We start from the raw sequence: 9,855 nt of genomic DNA on the forward strand, positions 1-9,855 counted from the left end.
GAAATCAATACCACACACATATACAATAAAAAAAAAAAAACCTTGATGACAGCTGAGCAAAAGCCACTCAAGACAGAGAATCTTAAGTTCTAACTTCACTGAGTTCTCACTTGCTGTACCATGTGAATCTTGGTTTTCTTGCCTTAACTTTGGAAGGAAAAAAAAAACTTGAATTATTTTTCTACTAATGCCTTCAGAAGTGAAAGTGATAACAACTATCTGACTTTAGCAGGGGACAGGGTATTAGTGGTTTCCGTGTTTTCACCATTTCTTTCCCAGGAATGAAAGAAACAATTTGAAAATTGAAAGTAAATACACGAAGAAAGATCCACCAACATGTATACTCAAACTACGACAGTAACAACAACAGAAAAAACAAAGAAGGTGAGTATTATTCACTTGAGAGGGGCTCTAACCTTTCCCTGGGTGGAGACATTTGCAGTCGTAGTTCATGAAGACAGTGAAGGTTTGTATCTTCTAATTTAGTGATCCTCAAACTTTACTTGTACATAGTACTCATCTACAACTTTGTCATAATGTAGATTTCAGGGGTGCCTGGGTGGCTTAGTCAGTTAAGAGTCCGATTCTGGGTTTCAGCTCAGGTCCTGATCTCAGAGTCGTGAGATTGAGCCCTGTGTTGGGCTCCACACTGGGGGTAGAGCCTGCTTAAGATTCTCTCTCCCTCTCCCTCTGCTCCTACCTCCTCCTCTCTCTCCCCCTCAAAAAAAAAAAAAAAAAAAAAAGAAATATAGATTTCAGATTCTCTACCCCCGGAGATTCTGATGCAAAACTGGTATTTGAAATTGGGATCTAGTCCTGTCCTCAAGTGATGTTTCTAAGTTTTTCTTAGATTGAGATATAATTCCTATACCATTCAAATTCACCCATTTAAAATGTACGATTCTTGGGGTGCCTGGGTGGCTCAGTCGTTAAGCGTCTGCTTTCAGCTCAGGTCATGATCCCAGGGTCCTGGGATCGAGCCCCACAGGCATCGGGCTCCCTGCTCCGCGGGGAAGCCTGCTTCTCCCTCTCCCACTCCCCCTGCTTGTGTTCCTTCTCTCACTGTGTCTCTCTCTCTCTCTGTCAAATAAATAAATAAAATCTTTTAAAAAAATTTAAAAAATGAAATGTACGATTCCAAGTTTCTTTAGTATATTTACAGAGTTGTGCAACCATCATCACAATCTAATTTGAATATCTTCATCACCCCAAAAGAACACCCATACCTATTAGTATCACGCTTTATTCACCCCTTCCCCCGGGCCCTGGCAAACAGTCCTCTACTTTCTGTCTCTATAGATTTGCCTATTCCGGACGTTTCATATAAATGGGATCGTATAATGTGTTCTTTCTGTCAGGCTTCTTTCACTTAGTGTTTTCAAGGTTCATCTATCCAGTAACTTCTATCAGTACTTCATTCTTTTCAGTGCCAAGTAATGTTGTGCTGTGTGGCTGTATCACATTTTTGTTTATCCATTCATCCGTCAATGGACACTTGGGTTGTTTCCATTTCTTGACTATTATGCATCATGCTGCTATGAATATTCATATTCAGGTTTCTGCATGGACATGGTTGCTAAGTGCTTTTTAAAAAAAGACTAGAAAGCTTTATTAAATTGAGGGAATATTTCTAATTGAATACTTTTTGTAGAGGCACCTGGGTGGCTCAGTTGTTAAGTGTCTGCCTTCAGCTCAGGTCAGGATCCCGGGGTCCCGGGATCGAGCCCCGCATCGGGCTCCCTGCTCCGCAGGAAGCCTGCTTCTCCCTCTCCCACTCCCCCTGCTTGTGTTCCCTCTCTTGCTGTCTGTCTCTGTCTCTGTCAAATAAATAAATAAAATCTTTTTTTAAAAAAAAGAATGCTTTTTGCAGGTAGCCATTGGAGGTCCCTACAAACTGATGACTGCAGTGACCCATCAGAGCAGTGGCCAGCAACTGGTAAGGGTTAAAGGCTTTCAGAGGAACAGTGATGATAGAATAGTTCATATTCTGTGGCAGCTGGAAAAGACCAAACAGAGACCAAAGAAAGAATGCAACTTTTTATCCTTATTAATAGAAAAAATATAAAACTGAGTGACTGGAAGAAGCAAACCAGACCTCCATAAAGTGTCTGATCTCATCTGCCTTCTGACATGGTCAATAGCATAGTTTTTTTATAGTAGTTTTAAAGCAAAAGGAGGAAAATTCAGATGCAGTTAACCTAACTAGTTCATTGTGTTAGAAAAATATCCAACTGCCTAAGAGGAAACGGATTCGTTAGAATAAGAAATGAACATAAACATACAGAAAGACGGGCAGGAACGTTATTATTCCACCCCCCACCCCCCGCCCGGCACATCATGAAAGTAGAGAGAGCAATTCACATAAAACCTCAGCTACACTGTGCCTTTTGTTCTGCTCTTCCTCATGCCATTCATGGCGCTAACTTACTACACTTCTCTGGCTGAAAGCAGGCCTAGTATGTCAGGCCTTTTAAACAGCCTCTTAAATGCACGAATGGGCTAAAATCTATGGTGGGAGTCCCAATATCATCCATGTAGAGTTTAGGCCTAGAATAGCCTAATCATCAGGAACTTAGGATTTGTTCTCTCTCCTATAATTAAAAAAAATGACAATGAGTTTAATTTACTGGGACCTTGTTCAACCATGTTTCTCTGGTAGCCACAAAAATCAACCACTTTTAAAAAAGATTTTTTATTTATTCATTTGAGAGAGAGAGAGTGAGGGCAGGAGCAGGGGGGAGGGTCATTGGGAGAGGGAGAAGGAGACTCCCCGCTGAGCAGGGAGCCCATTGTTGGCTCCATCCCAAGACCTCAGGATCATGACCTGAGCTGAAGGCAGATGCTTAACCGACTGAGCCACCCAGGTGCCCCCCAAATCAACCATTTTTAATTCACTCTTTTCCCAGCTGCCTTAACCATCAACCATTTTTAATTCACTCTTTTCCCAGCTGCCTTAACCTCTCGCAAGACAGCCAGCTAGACTGTGAACAAACTCTGATTTAGTTGTCAAAAAAATTGATTTTTAAAAATCTATCACTTTGGGCACCTGGGTGGCTCAGTCTATGAGTGGCTCAGGTCATGATCCCAGGGTCCTGGGATCGAGTCCCGTCTCGGGCTCCCTGCCCAGCAGGGAGTTTGTTTCTCCCTCTCCCTCTGCCCCTCCCCACTGCATGCTCACTCTCTCTCTCTCTCTCTCTCTCAAATAAATAAATAAAATCTTTAAAAAAATCTGTCACTTTGATTAAGAAAAAAAAAGAAGAAGAAGAAGAAGGTAGCGGGAGGGGAAGAATGAAGCGGGGGAAATCGGAGGGGTAGACGAACCATGAGAGACGATGGACTCTGAAAAACAAACAGGGTTCTAGAGGGGAGGGGGGTGGGAGGATGGGTTAGCCTGGTGGTGGGTATTGAGGAGGGCACGTTCTGCATGGAGCACTGGGTGTTATGCACAAACAATGAATCATGGAACACTTCATCTAAAACTAATGATGTAATGTATGGGGATTAACATAAGAATAAAAAAAAATCTGTCACTTTGAGTAATATTGGCTGATCTTTAGGCCTTCTCACGAATGTGGTCCTATGGTTCTTTTGTAGGCAAAAGTAGGCTATGGGGATCTAAGGTTTTTTTCAACTTAGGAGAAATTAGTAATAAGGATGAAAAGAGCCCTGTTGACTTATCAAATTAATAATCAGCAGCACTATTATCAAAGAAGATTAAGATATGATCCTTGCCCCGGAGAGCCAATACTCCTGCTGAAAATAGCAAGACACATGCATCACGGAGTTCGAGAATACCATAATATATTATAATATCTCTGCCAAAGGAATTCAGACATGGGAGAGATAAACGTGGGCTCAAACAGTTAAAGATGACATTGTGGATAAAGTAAGATTTAAGCTGGGTCTGAAGTTTGGGGAGGATTTGATCAGAATAAGGGAAGGGTATTTCTGGAACGGGCAACGGTGTGAACAGTGACTGAGCTGAAAGATTTAACATAATGTGGACTGGAGGACACATTCTCAGAAACAGATGAGAAGCGAGGCTCTATAAATTGGAGAGCCAGATTATAATGAGCCTTGGAAATTAGGCAGACATCCAGAAGCTTCTCCTACTGAAACTGGGAGAGTCTCACCAGGGCCGGCTGTGTCCAACTGGATTTTACTCAAAGAGAGCTGCCTGACTATTAGAGAAGTCAAAACCAAGAGTGGGGATATAGGGAAGAGGGTGCATAAGGAACTTGCAGATGTGGCCGATCCCATTCAAAGAATAATTAACAAGTGCATTCCAGACATTGGCTCGGGTGCTTTTAGGGGTTATAAGGATGAACAAGAGTCCCTGATCTCATGGAGTTTACTGGGCAGACATGCGTATTACTGATACCTGGAAGAAAGTCATAAATGTTTTAAGTACAAACAAGGAACAAATGGGGGCACAGAATACACATTAAATCTATCACAGTAAGAGGAAAAAGTGACTTTTTCATTCAATTTTTTTAATGTTTATTTATTTATTTATTTGACAGAGAGAGACACAGAGAGAGGGAACACAAGCAGGGGGAGTGGGGAGGGAGAAGCAGGCTTCCCGCGGAGCAGGGAGCCCGATGTGGGGCTTGATCCCAGGACCCCGGGATCATGAGCTGAGCCGAAGGCAGACGCTTAACGACTGAGCCACCCAGGCGCCCCTTTTTCATTCAATATTAACAATATCAGACTTTTAGCACTGGCAGTGTTTGACCAAGGTAGGGGAACCAACAAGTACGACGGAACAAAGTAGGATGTGTTTGGGGAAAGGCAAGAAGCTTAGCAATACAATGCAGAGAAGAACAGTATAGAGTTGGGTGAAAGCTGAAAAAGTTGGTGAGGCCCAGAGAGAAGGAAAAGTTGGGAAGAAGAATTTGGACTTAGCCGATGATTTGTAGTCACTGTAAGTTCTTGAGGGGGAGTGAATTGGCATTCTCATATTTATTGAATCTACTCTATGAAAAGCCCCAGGCCACGAAAGGAGTGTGTATGAGTAATTACCCTGGCAACAGCATACAGAACAGATCTGAAAGTGGGTGATATTGAAGTCAGAAAGGTCAGCCAGGAAGATGTCTAGATTACTATGTAATCCAAGGGTAAAGAGAAGAGAGCAGAATAGTGGAAGGGAAAAGGAGAGAAAGGAATCAATACATGAGCCACATTTCAAAGGAAATTGTGTTAAGACTTGCTGGCTACTTGCATACATGCTATAAAGTAGATGAGGGAGCTAGAGATGCCTGATGTATAGAGCCCCAGTGATTAGGAGACTCTTAGTTTCCACCGACAAACACAGAAATTATATTGCAAGAATTAACTGAGTTGGGGTGGTTGGGTGCTATGGTGTTTATTTACAGTTCATTTAAAGTGTCAGGCAACCAGTACTCCATTGGATTACTCTGACTAAAACATGGATCTGGGAGATATTTGAAACATGAGATTAAATGAATTTCTGAGGAATGAAGGAAGGGAAGAAACAAATGGTTTTTAAATGTCTTTTATGTTCTGGACAATGAATGTGGAAAAGAAAGGATAAAAGTGTGAAGAATAGGGTCTTGGGCAAAAGTCCAAAGTTAAGGGACAGGAGAGGGGTCAGCAAACAAGAAGGACCAGAAATTGTCAAAAATGTAGAAAGGGGGGGGCGCCTGGGTGGCTCATTCGGTTGGGCATCTGCCTTCTCCTCAGGTCATTACCCCAGGGTCCTGGGATTGAACCCCACACGGGGCTCCCTGCTCAGCGGAGTCTGCTTCTCACTCCCTCTGCCCCTCCCCTGTTTGTGCTTGCTCTCTCTGTTTCTCTCTCTCTCTCTCTCTCTCTCTCAAATAAATAAATAAATAATCTTTTTAAAAATGTAGAAAGGGAATTTACACACAATGCTATCTCTGAAAACAAAGAATAACTTGAAGAACACAGGGAAGGATCAAATAATTTGAGTATTTGGAAAGATTAAAAATGAACATAAAAGCTTTGCATTTGGTAAGGATCCTTGGTGACACTGAATTCAATTCCATCTCACAAATACTTCTTGCACATCTCCTATGTACTTAGCAACAGAGGCCTAAAAACACCCTCATGGAGAATATAGTCTAGAAGAAAGACAAGTAAACCATCAATTACAAGACAATCTGTTAAGTTCAACATGGGGAGACATAGGGTACCAATGTAGCGCATAGGGAGGGCCACCTATCTCAGACTGGAAGGATCTGGAAGGCTTTTCGGAAGAAGTCATGTTTAAACCAGGACCTAGGGGATGAGTTGGAATTAGCTAAATGAGAGGCAAGGGGTGACCTAAGCAGGAAACACCCAATGCAGTGATCCAGAGAGAAAAGGAAGTATGACCACTCAAACAACTGAAAGAAATAGTGGTCTAAGCGAGTGATTTTGTAGAGAAACTGCTGAAGAGGTCAGCAGGGGACAGCTGATGAAGAATGTTATAGAGCCATGTCAAAGACTTTGAATTTAATCCAGATTGGTATTGGGAAGCTGTGGAAGGGTCGAAGCAGGAGAATGATATAATCGATTTTGCTTCAGAAAGATCCCTCTGACTGCATGCGCACTGGGGCAAGATCAAGGTCAGGTTGACCAATGATGAGGCTATTACAGCAGTTTAGGGGAGAGATGATGGTGTTAGTAGAAATGGAGAGGAGTGGGTGGATTCAATAAATATGTAGAAGGTAGCACTGACAGTTCTTGGTGACACATTGGTGTGGGAGATTTGGGGAGAGAGAAGAACCAAGAATGATGCCAGTATTTTTGGCTTGGACAACGGAGTGGATACTGATATAGAAGACACTGGATGAGGAGTAGTTTTGAGAATACAATATGATGAGTTCAGTTCTGAACATGTTGATTTGAAGGGACCCACTGGACATCCTAGTGCTGGTATATGGTAGGCAGTTGGCTAACACTACCTCAAGTTCAGGAGAGAGATTTAATTCACAGTTAAGAGATTTGGGGGACAACTAGTTGGTAATTGAATCCTTGAGAGAAAACGAGCTATCCCTGGGTGAGGGTAGAGTAGGTTGGCGTTGAGTGAGAAGATGAAATGTCTGAGGACAGAACACTGAGCAATACAAACATTTAAGGGCTGGGCAAACAAAGAGGAGTCAACAAAAAACCTAGGAAGGAAGTGTGTGTGGCTCAGCAAAGAAATAAGACGGCAATTTCAGAAGTTAGTAGCAAAGGGCTTTTCTAAATGAGGAAGCCTGTCTCCTTTGATGATAGAGGGGGAAAAAAGCCAATGGAGAGGAATACAGTGCAGATGTGGCTAAGGAAGGCATAAATGCTACAGCAAGGTCTTTCCGCAAACAGGGTAGCCGAGGAGTGAAGACTCACCGAGGAGACTCTTCTTCCTTTAACAATAACAAGAACGATAGGAGAATGAGTGTGGAGAAAGGAGATGGGCTGCTGGTAGCAGAGGAAGCTCACACTGGATGGCCAAGACTTATTAGTGAAGTAGGAGTTGAGGTTTCTGCAGAGCATGCGTGTCAGGAGACGGAAAATAAATTAGATGGAAGGAAAGGTTGTGCCTTAAATGCCTTAAAGTTGCAAATTTCACCAAATATTCACTTGTAAGTTAGCTACTTTTAAGTAGTACTTGTGGATATTGAAGTGGTTGCGTAACACATCAGTAAATCTAAAATATCTTAGACTTTCAGGACTAGAAGGTGCAGGAGATATGAGGCAGAAAAGTAATATTTTCTGATATTCCTCTTAGCAGAATAAGCCTGGTTTACACAGTCTAAAAGAATAAGTCTGGCCCAGCCGCCCCCACCCCCACTGCAGCTCAAGGTGGCCTCTCATTAGAAGAAGAAGAAGAGGAGGATGCCAACGAGGAATCCGAGGGAAGTAGCAGTGAGGAGGAAGATGAAGGTGCAGAGCAGGAAAAAGGCATGGGGTCAGAGGATGCAAGGAAGAAGAAGGAGGATGCGTTATGGGCCAGCTTCCTCAATTACGTAGGACCAAAACCAAAAGTGCCCCCAAATACACATGTTAATGGAGGAGAGAAGACTGAAGAGACATGTTCAAGTAAATTGTTGGTCAGAGCAGAAGAGCCTGAGAAACCGAAAGAAGCTGAAAAAATTAAAATCATTTAAGGTGTTTGATTTTGCTGGTGAAGAAGTCAGGGTGACTAAGGAAGTGGATGCTACATCTAAAGAAGCCAAATCTTTCTTCAAGCAAAACGAGAAAGAAAAGCCCCCGGGTCCTGTCGCTGCAACCTTTTGGGGAAAATTGGAGCCAAGAAGCAGAAGATGAGCACTCTAGAGAAGTCCAAATTGGACTGGGAGAGCTTCAAGGAGGAAGAGGGCATTGGTGAAGAACTAGCCATCCATAATCGAGGGAAGAAGGGGTACATTGAACAGAAGGCTTTTCTAGACCTGGTGGACCACAGGCAGTTTGAAATCGAGTGAGATCTCAGGCTGAGCAAAATGAAACCCTGATGTCATGGTGGGAAATCAATAGCAGATTAATCCCGTTGACAATGTGAGCTTCTGGTGCATCTGTGAAATATTTCTGGTGTTTCTCATCAGCTGTTTCCCAGCAAGGTCCTTTTTCCACGTTGAATTTCTGTCTTTGTATCTTGACCTCACGTGCTTTCATCCATTTTACTCTTAAAAGTTTGTCCTTGAAAAAAATAAAAATAAAAGTTGGTCCTACGAGAGACTGGTGAAGATGAGGACACCACTGGCCTTCCCTTTATCCTTCTGCGAAGGCCACCAGCCAAGCCCGCACGTCCTGCCTGCCCAAGCTGGCCCCGGGGAAGAGCGCGACCAGCCTGGGGCTGAATTTCTGGGGCCCGTTCTGGAGTCAGCCTTGCTCCTGAGACCGAGGGAGGGAGGCCCCTGAGGGTGGGTGGAACGCCCAGTCCTTGGCAGTTTGGTTCTTGTTCCACGGCTGCTTCTCTCCCACTCTCTTCCTCTCTCCTGAATGGGATTCCTACTTACTGGTACAAGGTCAGGCTGAAAGTAAGCATGTATTATGCTGAATTAGGGATTTTTTTTTCCCTTCAGCCTTTTTCCTCTTCCCAGAGTTCAAGTCAGTTTAAGATGTGCTCCCACCTCAATAATTCTTTCTGTCAAAGAAAACTCTGAAAGACTCTTTTTTTACACTCCTTAAGAAAATTTAAATTCCAAACTTCATAGTAATAAAGCAGTAAACCTCCCCCCCAAAAAAAGAATAAGTCTGGGGGCACCTGGGTGGCTCAGTCGGTTAAGCGACTGGCTTCTGGTTTCGGCTCAAGTCATGATCTCAGGGTCCTGGGATTGAGCCCCACGTTGGGCTCTGCACTCAGCAGGGAGTCTGCTTGAAGATTCTCTCCCTCTGCCCTTTCCCCAGTGCACTCTCTCTCTCTCTCAAAATAAATAAATAAACCTTAAAAAAAAAGAGTAAGTCAGAGAGGCTCTTCTTAGATATAATTAAATATGCTGACACAACTTTAAGGTTCAGCATCAATAATAAAAGCTCTAATTTTGTTACAGTATTAACAGTTATAATAGTTATCACGTAATGAGTGCCTCCTATATTCCAGATCTGACACTCGTCACTTTACGTTTGGTGATTCTCAACCATGTATTCCCACTACCACCGTCACCAGCCCCCCCCCCCACCCTGGGGACTTTTGGCAATGTCTGAAGATATTTTTGATTGTCACAACTTGGAGGGGTAGTCGTGGGTAGAGGCCCGCGAGGCTGCTATGTAATCCTACAATGCACAGGACAGGCTTCCACAATAAAGCATTACGCCACCCGAAATGTCAACAGTGCCAAGGGGGAGAAACCCATTGACATTAGAAAGAACTATACCTTCCTTGTTGGACTGTTGTGAGGATTACACAAA

General features: G+C 43.2%; 1 pseudogene; it reads left to right on the top strand.

The window, feature by feature from the left end:
- The first annotated feature begins 336 nt into the window (after positions 1-336).
- On the top strand, positions 337-8,459 carry LOC110576336 (annotated as a pseudogene).
- Positions 8,460-9,855: the final 1,396 nt, after the last annotated feature.

Source organism: Neomonachus schauinslandi, chromosome X, assembly GCF_002201575.2.
Source record: "Neomonachus schauinslandi chromosome X, ASM220157v2, whole genome shotgun sequence".
In the NCBI taxonomy this organism is placed as follows: domain Eukaryota; kingdom Metazoa; phylum Chordata; class Mammalia; order Carnivora; family Phocidae; genus Neomonachus; species Neomonachus schauinslandi.